General features: G+C 37.4%; 1 protein-coding gene and 1 pseudogene across 1 annotated transcript in view; both read left to right on the top strand.

Annotated features, from left to right (window-relative positions):
• The window catches only part of LOC127808209 (CST complex subunit CTC1), a 110,250-nt gene that overhangs the window by 32,235 nt on the left and 62,146 nt on the right, over positions 1 to 15,869 (top strand). The window lies entirely within an intron of this gene.
• On the top strand, positions 3,513 to 11,028 carry LOC127808549 (ABC transporter G family member 25-like; annotated as a pseudogene).

Below are 15,869 nucleotides of genomic sequence, written 5' to 3'. Positions count from 1 at the left end.
ACATAGAACTTTATACTCGATTATAAGAACCAACTTCCTGACCTAATATAAGAGATCACTACATTACTCAAGAAATATGGATTTGTACTTGATTAAGAAAAATAATTTACTCGATTGATAAACGCACATTACTCGATTATTTTACTAACATATTACCATTTTTAGCACATTATTTTGATCATCATCATTGACAGATATTCTCCTGTTTCAAAACTTATCATATTACTTAACATATAATCTTTCTCTTCTTATGCTTGATGGGTTTCACGTTGGTATTGATGTTCAGTTTTCAATCTATTATGGGAGATAATCATCTTCTCAAAATAGTTCCAATAAATGAGATTGACCAAACACCTATAGTGTATTCGAATAAAGAGTATGTATACTTGACTAAATAGGTTTTGTACTTGAGTAGTCAATGTATACTATATTGGGTGTTGAGAGTCTCATGGAGGTTGGCGAGTCTCTATGCCTTGGGAGAGAGTTCATTGATTGCTTTTAGTGTTTGCCATCAATAATAGTCTTTGTTTGGCCTTTTGTTCTATTTTTCACAGACAACGTCAGTTGTTATTGTCAAAATACAACAATTAATTTATAGTGCATGAAATGTGATCTTGATAGTTTTGTGCAATGATGATCAGGAGACCTCGGGGTCTTGTTGCAATGATCAGGTGCTCTAATGAATCGGTGACTTCTAGTGATCTGGTGACTTTTGATGAACGAGAGACTCTTGATGACCGAGAGATTGTGAAATGACCGGGAGGTTCTGAAATGAATGAGAGGCCTTGAAATGATCGAGAGACCTGTTGAGACAAACAATCTGTTGCAGGTGCAGGTGGAGGTCCCTCGCACAAACCCTCTTATACTTAAGTTAGTCTTCTGGTGCTTGAGTGCAAGAAATGGACTTGGAGTGGTAGAGTGAACTTACCAAAGAGAGGAAGAGGTCCTTTTATTTATAAAGGATGGAGAGGGGGACACGCGACAACCATCTCACGTTTCTTCTGTGGCATATTCCTGACATATTCTTAGCATATTCCTTGAAATGTTTGAATATTTCTATGGCTCCCAGGGAAGGTCTTGGAAAAAGACTCCCAAATTTGGTTTGAGGAATGCCTTGGGGAGGGGGGAGGGGTTTGTTGGCTACAAGAGAGGCCCCCAGGGGTAATGATGGAAATGATCAGGCTTTGGGATGAGACGAGCAGAGGGCATGCAGCCATGACCAAGTGGTGGGACTTCCTTACTTTCCTTTGGCCTTTTGCTTTTTCTCTTTGTTTGATTTGTTTTGTTTTTGCTCACCAACGAACCATCTTCATAGCTTTCGATCTTCATGACCAAGTGGGGGAGGGGGGGTCATTGCCTTGATCTCCATTTGTTTTGCTCATTCTTTGTTGGTTTTGTTTTGAGTTATGCAATGATGTTTCGTTTTAAAGGTTGTTATTCTTCAACGGATCAAATGGCACCTTCAAAAAGCATTGAACCATACATGACTGAGTAGGGGGTACCCACTCGGTCATGGTTTTAATCTTCGATTGTGCTTTATCTTTGTATTGCTTTTTGTTTTGGATTGTTGATTTCAACCCATTTGTGCATGTATTAGACCCAAGAGCCTATTTATAGATTTGACCTAGATCTGCCACTTGGGTCGGTTTCATATCCAAGTTTGTAATCCAACATCTAAAATTCATTTACTAAATCTATAAGAAAATTTGTTGTTAATTCTTGTGATACACTATCCATCACAAAATTTGTAGTACTAAGTCACTCACTTGCAAAACAGGCAATTTGGTAGCAAATCCATTAGGAAAATTTGGTCCCTAATTTTTTGTTTTCTTAGTGTCTAAATCTTGAAAACAAAGAATCAAAGCTTAGTTTGCAAAGAACCTAAAAATCGAATGTAATTAAAATCTAGTCTTGAAAGGACCCAAAATGGAATCAAAATGAAAAACCTAAAGACCTAATATCTAACACCAATCAATCTCCAGCAAACCTAAAAATCCAACCATGATTCTGAATTCATTGAGAAAAACAAGAAGAAGTATGTCTTTTCTAAATAAAAAATACTATTGGTATATCATGAGTTATATAATATAGTTAAAATGTCTAAAATACCCCTTACCCAATGTGATGAAGTGAGATGGTGAGACGACGTAAAATGGTAAGATGTATAATTAAAATACCCCTCCCTTAAGATAGTGAAACGAAATGGTAAAACACAAGGAGCATTTTTATCATTTATGATATATTGTGTAGTTCATGGTGTAGCCTATGAAGTACCAATAGTATGGTTCTGTCAAAAATCGAAAAGAAAAAGACAAGAGAGACGAAAGGGAAAAGACAGGGAAGACGATTTACATGAAAGGGTAAAATGGTAAATCATAGGAAATATGTAGATAAAAAATCTTAAAATCACTTGATATAATTTACTCATCATAATCTTAATTTATTGTAAAGGCTAAAGATGTATAATAATGGAACAATAAGTATATACGTTGGGCAAAGTGAGAACACGCGCGGAGTGATGCGAGTGGTGGAAAAGGTGCTTCCGAGGTTGGATATGGATATTGATATGGTGGTCTGTATGCGGAGGGGAATGGGCAGCTAGCAACTTCCATAAGCATTGGACACTACACGTTCCGGGACTTTTCTTTATTTATATTTATTTATTTATGATAAAAACAAATAAATAAATCAGGAATCAGAAAAAAGAAGGATCAAACATATTACATAATTTACAGAACGGAGGAGGAGGAGGAGGAGGAGGGCTCCCTGTACATGTAATATTGTATGTTACGGAATGTCTGCTGTGTTTGTGAGGTCACGAGGGGAGATATCTCTTTATGTGACACAGTCCAATTGTATTGTATTATTATTGGAAAAAAAAGAGCTGTAGCTGTAGCTGTGCCTGTGCCTATGCGTGATCCCACGAACAACAATGGATCGACCGACCATGGATTCATCCTCATATCATAATAATAATAATAATAATAATAATAATAATAATAATAATAATAATAATAATAATAATAATAATAATAATAATAAATATACATCCACGATCGATGTAACCCCACTCGCTCTCTCTACTTTGTTTTTAATGTACCCCACGGCGTGTCCCTCGCTCTCTCTCTCCAGAAGGTACCCCGCTACCTAAAGGCATATATTTCGTTCCGCTCCCCTTTTCTTTTTTTCTTTTTTTTTTGTTTTTTTATTTTATTATTTTACATCTCTCTACATACAAATCAACAAAGTAGTAATTGCTATCTCTCTCTCTAAAATGGGAAAGAAAAGAAAAGATAAGATAAGATATTTGTAGAGCGAAAGTAAAACTACTGGATCGAGGAGTGAGGAGGCTTTAGCACAGCCAGCACATAAGCTCTGTCCTGAGAAGCCACGTAGCAGCATGCACTGTGGGCATTTCAGTTGCACGTGGCATCCATTGGCAGCTCTTACCCAAATATCCCTTGCCCTTCTTCTCCCCCTCCTCTCTCTCTCCATCTTTGGTTTGATGATGATCATCAGTAACAACTTACAACTTCATCTCTCTTTTTCTCTCTGCTCTTTCCCTGATCATCAGTCAGTACTTTCCCAGTTCCTTCCCCAACAAAACAAAATAATAATAATAATAATAATAATGCCAGCAGCCATTGATGCAGCACTAGTACTAGAACAAGATCAGCCTCCTCTTCCTCCTATTGTTGCCAATGCCCAAGAACAGAGTCCTACCACGATGAGTATTCATCATCGTGATGTGCCGCCTCAGCACCAGCAGTTGGCTGCTCCAATAGTGTCTTCTACTTGTTACCCAATCACCCTCAAGGTATGTACCTAGTACCTGCACATAACTCAGTAAATATATGTATATCTTCCTCCTATCATATATACACATACCTTAATAGACTATATATACTTCTTGCATTTTCAAATTACTGTTTTTTTTTCTTCTATTTTTTAATACCATGTTTCACTTGTGTACATATATATTCATATTAGTTTGCTCAGTCAAAACAGGCGTTGACCTACTTGTCCTGTTCCGTTTTGGTCATTTATGTGCAGTTCATGGACGTCTCTTACCAGTTGAAGTTAGGGGAGGAGAAGCGCGGAGCAGGCAAGATCACGAGGATGTTGACCGGCGGGTGTAGGGTCACCACCAGATCTACACCCGCCGTCACAGAACAAACCATCTTGAATGGAATAACGGGGATGGTCGCCCCAGGCGAAATCCTGGCCGTTCTCGGCCCTTCCGGCAGTGACAAATCGATGCTGCTGAACGCACTGGCTGGCAGGCTCCACGGCGGCATCACCGGAACAGTCCTTGCCAACGGAAGAAAACTGACGTTGAAGAAAACCAGTCGACGGAGAACCGGCTTTGTCCCCCAAGACGACCTTCTCTACCCTCACCTCACCGTCCGGGAAACGATCGTTTTCTACTCTCTCCTGCGCCTGCCAAACACGCTCTCCAGTAAGGACAAGATTTCCATGGCGGAATCGGTGATGTCGGAGCTGGGCTTGGTGAAATGAGAGAACGCAATCATAGGGAACGCCTTCATACGCGGGGTGTCGGGCGGGGAGAGGAAGAGAGTGAGCATAGCGCACGAGCTGCTCATGAACCCAAGCCTGCTGATCCTGGACGAACCCACGTCGGGGCTAGACTCGACGGCCGCCTACAAGGTGGTGGCGATGCTGGCGGAGAAGGGGCGGACGGTGGTTGTGTCCGTGCACCAGCCGTCGAGCCGGGTTTACCAGATGTTCCACTCGGTGCTGGTGCTGTCTGAAGGGAGCTGCATCTACTTCGACAAGGCAAGGCAAGCCATGCCCTACTTTGAGTCGGTTGGTTTCTCGCCCTTTTTTCCCATGAATCCAGCTGATTTCCTGCTTGATCTTGCCAATGGTACGTACGTAAGATTTAATTTCTCTCTCTCTCTCATTATACATATATACATACATATATTATGTGTAGAACATGCACGTACGTAGATTAGATCCAACTGTCTTTTTTTATATCTCAGTCTCGAGGATGTTTATGCTAGCTTAGCTGTCCTAGAATAATACTAGAATTTTTATACATTAATTTAAAATATATAAATATATGAGGGAATTATATTTATAAAGAACTTTAATGTGAATATATTTTATACAAAATAATAGTGACAATACTAATTGTAACTATACTAAATATTATGTATTATCAAATAATATTAGAGAAAAAAATTTGTCCCACTATTGTAGGATGACATAAACTCTTAGCAAAGCCTCATATCACATCTCTCTCTTCTTTTTATTATTTTAATTTCTAATGTACGTTATACAATAAAATTAGCAAAGTCATTTTTTGAGCAGACCATAGCTGATACCTGAGAAGACAATATAGTTGTATTATAGGCAGTAGGATTAGCAATATTATTTGATGGGTCTTTACAAGAAATGAAAACAGTCGTAGGGTAGGTGTCCTTGTACGTACTAGGACGAAGGACAGGAAAAAGGTTTTTGCATTTGCATTTAATGGGCAAGTTTTCAGTTGAAAAACGCAGTGGCCCATTTAGTCTAACCAGCTGGGTGGGTCAGGTTTAGACCGTCATGATGATCACTCAGTAAGAGAGCTGGAAACTTTTGTTCTTGCGTACAAAAGGTAAAATCTCTCATCTTAAAGGCCTCACACATTGCCCCACGTATATGAGAGGGGTTAATCATGGTATACAGCCACCCCTAAAGTAGGAGGCACAATGCATAGTACCCACAAGGAGTCACTCTCACAAGAGGATGAAACTCCCACACTGCGACTGCCATGACTCGAACTTGCATACTTGGGTGCAATTTTCTACCCTATGATCCATCTGTGCTACGTCCGTGGGGGCTTAGTAGTAGTCTACTAAGTTGAGTTCTTATATAAAAAAAAAAAATCAAGATTATTCGGGTAGTGATTAATATTTTTTAATAAATATAAAATTATGAGTTTAAATTTCATTTTAATAAAAAGTTAAAAAAGTACAATTAATTAAAAAACATAGGATGAAACTGCAGTTAAAATCGTAGTTTTTGATACTTCACCATATATATATATATACTACTATATACTATATATACTACTACTTACTTATTGTTTCCAATATGCCCAGTTAAAAGCTATATGTAGAGTTATTAATTAATGGAGTAATGTATAATAATAATACAATACAACAGAAAGTGGAAGTGGGAAGTGGAGGAGGAGGACATCTTGAATTGGCATTATTAATAATATTCCCCTTTTGAGTATTATTATTATTATAATAATAATTAAATTGAAGTGTAGAAAAGTTTAGGTACTAAAGAAAGAAATATGCATGGTGCAAGCAATTGATGTAATAATATTCTTGGAAGGCTATTGGGCAGCATCATAATATAAATAGGTATTAATTTGCTTGCGTGAGATAGCAGCAGCATGCATCTAACCCCTCCTTCTTAGTAGGTAGGACACCTCCACTTTCCTCTCCAAGAGTTGGAAGCTAGCTAGCCATTAGTCACAGCTCCACCTTCGCCTCCTTCTCCTCTCTAGTGTCCTGTCCTGTCCTGCCCTCCATCTTAATTTATATAAATCATGCAATCACATGGCATAGTATGGCATGCTCTTGCTTATATAAGAACACCCACTTCACTAATTCCTGTCCAATAATTCTTTATTTATTTATATTAGGTAATATTTATATTTTTTCTCTTAACTTTACATGAAAAACTTATCACTCCTGAATTTTAAATTTGACATATTAAATATTTAATATTTATAATTTACACTTATTGACTACTTAACTTGAGGTGAGTCAGAAAAAAAAATAAAAATAAAAGAATAACTGACCAAACCAATCCTTCATTCCACCTTCCCCTTTGCTTTCGATCGTCTTCTTTGCTCCCATCTCTCATCTACCAAAACGGAAGAATTGTGTCTCCCATCGGTCGTCCCCATCTCGATCGATCCCGACCCACTATTCCCTGTCTTCTTTTGCTCTGACCGACAACCTACAAGTTGTGCCCGCCCCACCTTTCCCTTTCTTCTTTGCTTTGACTAGTGACCCATGACCGACCTACTCTTCCTTGTCCTTTTTGCTTCGACCTGCGACCCACAACCTATCTATTGGTGAGTTTGTAATTCAATGGTCGCTGGATGTGATGTTTTTAGTCAATAAGTGTAAATTATAAAAGCTAAGTATTCAATAGGTTAAATTTAAAATTTAGGATGAGAAAATATGAATTTGGTCATATATCTTATGTATACGTATATACACTTGTTATGGGGGGTTGAGTGTGTTTTATATGGTCAAGGTTATCCGGGTCTGGCCACCTTATTTAAATATAAATGACTGTTAATGTTTAATTAGCAATAGATGTGCCACATTATTTATTGTTTGCTTTTGTTTGTAGCGGGGAGTCAACATTAATTGGTAGGTTTCCCATAATGCATTTTAGTTAAAGTAGTTTTGCTGCTGTCACAATTGAAATTAAGAAGATATTGGGAACAACATGCATTAGGATTTCTTTCTAGGTGAAATGATGACTTGGGGGGCCTTTTGACTGATGGATTTTGCTTAAATGAGATGAGAATAGGGCAACAGGAGTGTAAAGAATTAATGGTGGAATAAAATTCTTTTTATTTTTATGAAAAAAAAAAGTGAAATAAGGCGCGCGCACACACACGCATATATATATATATATATAGTTATTCATGAAGACACTTGACCTGTTGAATAGAATGAACCATTTGTCCAACCACATGGTTTGAAAGTGTGTTTTTTCTTTTTGCTAGCTCTCTTATTGCCCTTTGCTTTTCATTATTACCTTTTTCAAAATTTCAAAGATCAAATGTTTTTGAAGATTTCCAAATGTCTGGATGCTTTGCATGCCAATGCCCATCTTATCCCCCCCACCCAAATGAACCAAGAGGCATTTGAATCTCCATAATGTTATTTAAACACATCTATTTTATATTTTATTTTATGTGACATTTAGAGGAGAATTATTTATTATAAATACATTTCTTAATATTGATGGCATCAATATTAAGGTGAGTAATCAATGTTAAGAAGTATACTCATTATAAATAACTTTTACACGCATTATTCAAATGTCACACAATATTAAAAATTATGTGTTTAAATAACACTGTCATTTAAATATTAAAAATAAAAAAAGAAGTTTGTATTCAAAATAATTAATTAAGATGGTGATGGTGGGATGGATGTGGATGTGGTTTTGGTGGCCGACTTCATCACCATCACCACCGCCACCCCCTCCATTAGAGTAGCGGACTCCCACCTTACCATCAACAATGCGGGCAGCTTTACTTTCTCTCTCTCTCTCTCCCCCAAGCTTCAACTCCTTATGGTCTCTAGCAAGCTAGTTAGTGGACTGGTCAAACTGACCATTGGCCGACATGGCTTATAACTAGCTTAATCTTTGAAAATGGGGTGGGTTTGCATTATCTAATTGTTTGTAACTTTGATGCTTTTTATATTTTAGTTTGATCAATAGATTAATTAAGGGCAATTCCATTGATATAGGTTTTCTTGTTTCTGGATGACATGATTGTTTTTTTCTTTTTTTTTTTTAGACAATTGTAAGTACATACGTATATATATAATGTTTATGTAAATTGAGGAGCTACACATGAATATAATTTAATTTGTGAGCTATTAATTACCATAATTACCATTCTGTAGTGCAGTCTGGGTGTGTCTCAAAAATTTGTTCAATAATCAATAATAATTTTTTTTTATTTTACATATATGAAGAACTTGCAGGTATTGGATGACTTTGTGAGCTGTTAGTTAATTGAATTTAATGTTGTAAAGATCTGTTTAATCCAATGATCAGGTATTATTTAAGTTTACGAGATTAAGTGAACTCACTCTTATATCATATATATGCAGGGGTGTGTCACATTGATGGGTTAAGTGGAGAGAGAAACCGAACGTAAAACAGTCCCTCGTAGCCTCCTACAACAATCTGCTAGCTCCAAAGGTGAAAGCAGCCTGCATGATCAACAACCCATCATCATCATCATTATCAGTAGCTACAGCAACAGCAACAACACCTGCAAAACACCAACATTATTGCGAAAGAAGAAGCCTGATCACAATCAGTAGCAGCATCTCCACTTAGCTTAACCAATTCAGCATCCTCCTCCAAAGAAGCCTCAAAGAGCGAAGGCACGAAGCTTTCAGCTCTCTCAGAGTCTTCCAAGTTGTAGCAGCCTCAGTGTTAGCAGGCTTTATGTGGTGGCATTCTGACATGAGGGACATTCAGGACCATTTGGGCCTCCTCTTCTTTATTTCAATCTTCTGGGGGGTCCTTTCGTCCTTCAATGCCGTCTTCGCCTTCCCACAAGAACGAGCCATCGTTGCCAAGGAAAGAGCTTCAGGGATGTACACTCTTTCCTCCTATTTCATGGCTCGAATAGTTGGGGACTTGCCCATGGAGCTCATTCTCCCCACGGTATTCATTGCCATAACTTACTGGATGACTGGTCTAAAGCCCGAGTTGGGTACTTTTCTTTTAACTCTAATGGTTTTGTTAGGCTATGTGCTCGCCTCTCAAGGCCTCGGGCTGGCTCTGGGCGCGTTGATCATGGACGCGAAGCAGGCTTCGACTGTGGCAACTGTCACAATGCTGGCCTTTGTCTTGACGGGAGGCTTCTACGTGCACAAGGTGCCATCTTGTATGGCCTGGATGAAGTACATATCAACTACATTTTACTGCTATAGGCTTCTCATTAATGTGTAATATGGGGAAAGAAAGGGCATCTCATCTCTTCTCGGATGCTCTCATTATGGAATTATTCTTAGCAACCAACCGCCCACACCGGCGTGGCCTCATGGGATGCTACCTTGCACTTAAAACTTCATTTTCGGCACGCTCCTCGAGCCTTAAATTCATTTCCAAAATTTTTCCCTCAATTTTCTAGAATTTTTAGCTATTTTTTCATATTTTTCTCCATTTTCCAAATTTTTCTTTATTTTCTATTTTCTTTATTTTTTTTCTTTTCTCTTCATCTTTGACCTCATTTCGTCTTATTTATCGTGCCTGCCCCCTACGTGCGCACCAGCGGCCGCCCTCTTTCGCCCAGCTCCAACCGTTGCCGCTTGCCTTGGCCGCTTCTGTCACTGCGCGACCGCTATCGCCGATCATCTCCCTCGCAGCCACCCGTAACCAGCAGGTCCCATGCGTGCAGCCGACCCGTTGCTGCCATGGCCGTTCGCCGCTTCCGCCTTCTACCACCCCGAGCCACCAGTCCGCCTTTAGTTACCCTACTACTCTGCTATGCGTCGCATCAGCCATGGCCGCCGCTACAAGTGGTAGCCATTGCCTCATGCCAGCATTTTCGGCCAGCCATTGGCTAGCCAAGCTCTCTCACGATCTCTCATTCTTGGTCTCTCTCTTGCTCTTCATGCTTAGCCCAAGCCCTCTGCATCTCTCCCGAGCCCTCTTTCTCTTTATCTCATCAAATTTCAGAGAGACATGGCACTGTTGAATGCTTGCTTCCCAAGCTCACGCACGGGTATATATATATAATACACAAATTACATATATAAATTACACATTAACCTCTTTTAAATTCTCATAATCCCACTTGAGAAATTTTTATCCCTGCCAATATATGATGCTGCACTTGTGATGGAATGGCTTGCCTTCTCTTTGTTTCTGAGACATAACTATACAGTAAAAGGTAGGAACATGATTCTTAGGACGGTTCACTTTATTCCATTGTAAATGAGGAAAATGTACTGTGCAAACATTTTGTGCCTAATGAATTTGAATCACTACCAGCAATCGCATATAATCTGCATGGTTAAATGATTCTTCCAAGAAAAAGTTGACATTTATTCTGAACACATAGTTTACTCCATCATAGTCTTTGAGTAACAATCATGGTCCAAGAATAGATGCAACAGATGGCCAAGACATGTACTGTAATACCCTAAGTCATCGTAAATAATAAATCGAAATGTTTTGAGACCCTAAAGAAATTATTAGGGTAAGTATAAATTTATTTAGTTTGAATCATAGTATGAAATCATATAAATAGTGTTTATATATGTATGTAAGGTATAATCATATTGTGAATAAATTGATTGGTATATAGTTTAATTATAAATGGTGTGACATAATCATAGTTAAATGCATTGCATATAGTTTAAAATAAATAATAATAATATATCAGATATTGTTGAAATTTCATGATATAAGGTATATAGAAAAAATATCAGAAATTTGTATAAAAAATTGGGGATTTTATACTATTAAAAACTCAAGTGTATATGAATAGGTATATATACATGTATAAGTGTATATAAATAGGTATATGTATATGTGTATGTATATGTATGATATAAAGGTGTATATGTATATGCATATATCTGTATATATATATAAAAACAAAACAAAACAAAACAAAATATCTCCAAAAATCCGGAGCAGGCGTGCGGCCATGCTCTGGCCACACCTGCAATCGGCAATCAAGGAGAGGGGGGGCATTGAATGAGGAATGGCCGTCGGGAATGACTTCTAGGGCACGTGGATGCCTCGATGGGACGTTCGCGGCGGAATTTTGGCTATAAATGGCCGAGTTCGCTCAAGGCCTTCATCAGAATTCTTTCGCTTCATAGATCGCTTGATTTGGGAAGTGTTTGAGAGATTTGAGTGTGGGGTTTTAGTTCTTGCTTCGTGGGCAACGTTTCTGGAGTATTTGGTGCCCGACGGAGCAGTGGAGAAGGAGATCCAAGCACTCATCGAAAAATCGCGCCAAACCGGAGCCGCACCTTCAATCGCAAAATTGAGGTACTTCCAATTGATTTTTCAAAATTTTAATGCTATTTTTGGGCTCGAGAGGTCGGATTTAGGGGGACTAGAAGCTCCTTTTGAAGCTTGGAGCTGCGGTAGCATCGCTGGCGACGAGAAGGCTGCCGGAGAAGACGACCTGAAGAGGGGGGTCGGGGCGCACGGCTGCACGCGCCTGCAAGTGAGGCGAAGGCGCGTGGCCGGCACGCGCCCGCCAGAAAGGAATAAAAAAGAAATTAAAAGAAAAGAAAATAAAAGAAATAAAGTAAAAATAAAAATAAAAGAAATAAAATTTTGCAAAAATTTTATTAAATCTGGAATATTGTTTATGTCTTATTTTGTGAAAAATATTTCTGGAAAATGTTAAATTAGTCATTTATTTAAATAGTTTTTCTATTATGGAAATAAGGAAAAATAGGAAATTAATTTGGAAAATTCCAAGAAAATTCCAGAATACTAGAAATATTATTTAAGGAATATTAGTAAAGAGAAATTAGATTTTATGGAAGTCTAGATAATTATTATGTAATTTTGAAGAGACAAGGCTTAGAAATAAAAGAGAAATTGTAGAAATTATGAAAAATAGTAAAATGATATTCTAAAAATAAGTTTAATGTTTTAGGAGTCCTTGAGGGCACGAAGATTGAGAAATAGTCGCTTGGCACGATTTTCGAGGCCAACACCCTTTTCGAGGCAACTTAGAAGTAAGTGTACCGTTTCAAGCTTAATACGGTTATAAATGTTTATCTTCGAGAATGCTTTCATCATATTGACATACTATGAAATGTACCTATCATGTAGACTGCACCCATGACATGATTATGAAATGCATAAATACACGTTGATATCATTGATCACACGGATATGAGGCCGTAGGGAGTACGAACTGGCACCGCTACCTTACCAAGGGTGCACCCATACACCCTGGCTCCGAAAGAGGTGGCTGCAAAAATGGTAGATAGGATGAGGGTGCAGTTGACACCTACGAGGTAAGACATTGCATACACACATGACATAGCATTATGTACCCTTACTTAGATGATTCATCATCTAACTTGGGTTCGCCCTTGAAACATTCAACGTTCCAGTCGGGATTTGCAGTGATGTGCCTTACCAAGGGTGCACCCATACACCCTGGCTCCGAAAGAGGTGGCTGCAAAAATGGTAGATAGGATGAGGGTGCAGTTGACACCTACGAGGTAAGACATTGCATACACACATGACATAGCATTATGTACCCTTACTTAGATGACTCATCATCTAACTTGGGTTCGCCCTTGGAACATTCAACGTTCCAGTCGGGATTTGCAGTGATGATACAGAGGTTGAAGATGTGTAGTGACGCAAGACGTCAAGAAACGAGTAAATGTGCCATGTTATGTTGTAATATGAATAGTTCAAGAATTATGTATGTTTTAATTTATTTTCAGAAGCTTATGTATCAACTTTATAATAAATGTCATGTTCAATTATTTATGTAATGCCATGAGCAAGTTCGATTCAGCTTTCGGTTTATAAGATTGTGTTTACCTCTAGTGTATAAATTAAGCACTAGATAGGTCTTAGGGAATTTCGTGAATAATGTAATATAAAAAAAATAATAATAAATCCAAATTTCCTAAGGCATAACACGCCCAGGGTAAGTGGGGTGTTACATGTACACATACGAATGCAAGTATAATAAGGATTATCAAGATAGGTTACACTCAAAAGAAGTAATAGTAGTCTAGCAGCCAAGTAACCAAGTGTTTCTAGTGAATATAATTAAGATTTTGATAGATGATTTAGCAAGGGGGTATCAAAGTATCAAATGCATATCTACTTGCCAGAAATGTTGGCATTACAAATTGAGATTGTATCATCAAAGGTCCTCACCCAAAAGTGCCAGTTGGAGCGCAAGACCTCCTTAATAGACTACTGATGCGAAATTGGGTCATGATAAACTCACTTTTTATTTCTTGGTGTCCTTACCAAGCAAGAAATTCTATATCTCGATATGACCCAAGTCAGACTCGAAACCTTTTATGGCCCATACTCAATAGTGGTCCGAGGTTGGTTCTGATACTACTTGTAACACTATGGACCTTCAACTGAAAGTGCTAGCTATAGGTAACTCTTGGGTTCATGGGACCAAATAATATACTGAAGACCTCCCAAGTAATATTCCTGATGTGGGACTAGGTCACAATAGAGCTAAAGATTGTTATTCAACAATTCTCTATTTGACAAATGATAAGATGAAGCAACATAAATGAAGTTGATATAACTGATGAGACAGTTAGGAGTGACACAAAAATACCCAGATCATTGGTTTAGCACTGTAGCTGGTGACACATATAAACTATACCATAATTGCAAGTCAAACATGTCTGCTCATACAGTCGAATCAGACTAGTAGATTTTAGACACTTGCATTAGTTTTTCATTTTTAAGTGGGTGTAGTGTATTTGGTTACTCCAAAACTGTGTATTCTACCATCAGAAGTAGGTTGTAATGAGAAGAGCTCTTCTGAGAACTTCCATTCTTCAGCAACAGTAAATGGCTAAATGCAGAACAATTGTAAATTAAGGTCATTGTAGCTCAAGACCTGGTACCATTAGGGCCATTGAGGATAACAACCGAAAATAGATTGGGAGTTAACATGATTTGGACTGTGAGAAAGGCTGGATGATGATACAAAACCAAAGACACAATATATGTACACCAGAAAGTAAAATATATGATTCAAAGAACAAAAAATTGGCATTTCTTATAAAATTAACTGTTCCTCTAACCTCCACTTCTTTAATTGCTTTAACAACTTTTGGTAAACCAGTGTATGTCACAGGAAATGACGAGATGGCGACGAAGAGGATTGCGGGTGGCCTCTTTCTAGGTAGCAAGGCCGATGGCCTTTGAAATTTTTTTGGAGGGGCCCTAGGCCTAGGATAAACATCATTTATAAGAATCCTAATCCTAATAGATTCCAAAATGTCAAAATCTTAATCCTAATAAATTTCAGAATGCTAAAATAGACGTTATGTGTAAGAATCATAATCTTAATAGGGTTAGGATTAGTTGAGATAGATTTTGACATTTTAAGAATCATAATCATAATCTTAAGAATCATAGACATTATGTTATCTGTAAGAATCTTAATTCTGAACTAATTATAATTACTTCATACCTCTCTATAAATAAGCAAGCACTCATTCCTGAAAATATACACCTCTAATGCTGGTTTCAATAAGGCCTTAATAATCTTCAATGTCCAAGTTAAATATTAAAGTATTTGTGGGAGGACCTCTCTACACTCTTTGATTATTTTCTTTCTTGTAGATTCAGGCGATTTGACGACGACTTTTTCAATCAAATAAAAGTATTGTTATATTTTAATAATTACAATTAATTTTTTACGTGACAACAATTCTTGCCAATTTTGGGAAATTGAATTAGTGAATTGAAATTGAATGACGGCTAAAAAGGTAATAGGGTTTTTTTGTATGTTTATTTTTATTAATGAATTATAAATTTAACATTATTAAAATTTATTAATTTAATATACTTTTCTTGAGAATGGGTCATAATTTTTCTTGCAAGTAATAAAATTGATAAGACTAATCACTAAGAAGATGCCCCTTTTGCAATCCAATAATCCATAGATCCATGTGGTCTGGTCTCCATTAAGAAGTCCCATCAAGCTTTTATTATATATATATATATAATATATATATATTCATGTTGTTTAAATTCGATAAAATCTACTTTAACCATCATCAACTATTTAATACAAATCCCGATGCACTAGTTGTAAATGGGAATCTAGTTGCAATAAACATTTAAGAAGATGAAGAAAAGACAAACAAACAAAAATACAAACCATGCTAACTGGGAGCTGTCTAATTTCTTTTTGAACAAGAATCATGCAAAGTTATATTCAATTCAGATATGCACTTGAATTTGCTGCTGGCGACGCGAACCTAATGGCAAGAAAAAAAAAGGATATAAATTATTATTAGAAACATAATAATTCTGGTTGATCAACGCCTTCCTTCCGTGCAAAGAAAGAAAATATTTAATGTCTTTGT

This window comes from Diospyros lotus, chromosome 8 (assembly GCF_014633365.1).
Source record: "Diospyros lotus cultivar Yz01 chromosome 8, ASM1463336v1, whole genome shotgun sequence".
Classification (NCBI taxonomy): domain Eukaryota; kingdom Viridiplantae; phylum Streptophyta; class Magnoliopsida; order Ericales; family Ebenaceae; genus Diospyros; species Diospyros lotus.
The sequence above is the reverse complement of the archived record's forward strand: the minus strand, read 5'-3'. Positions and strand labels throughout refer to the sequence as shown.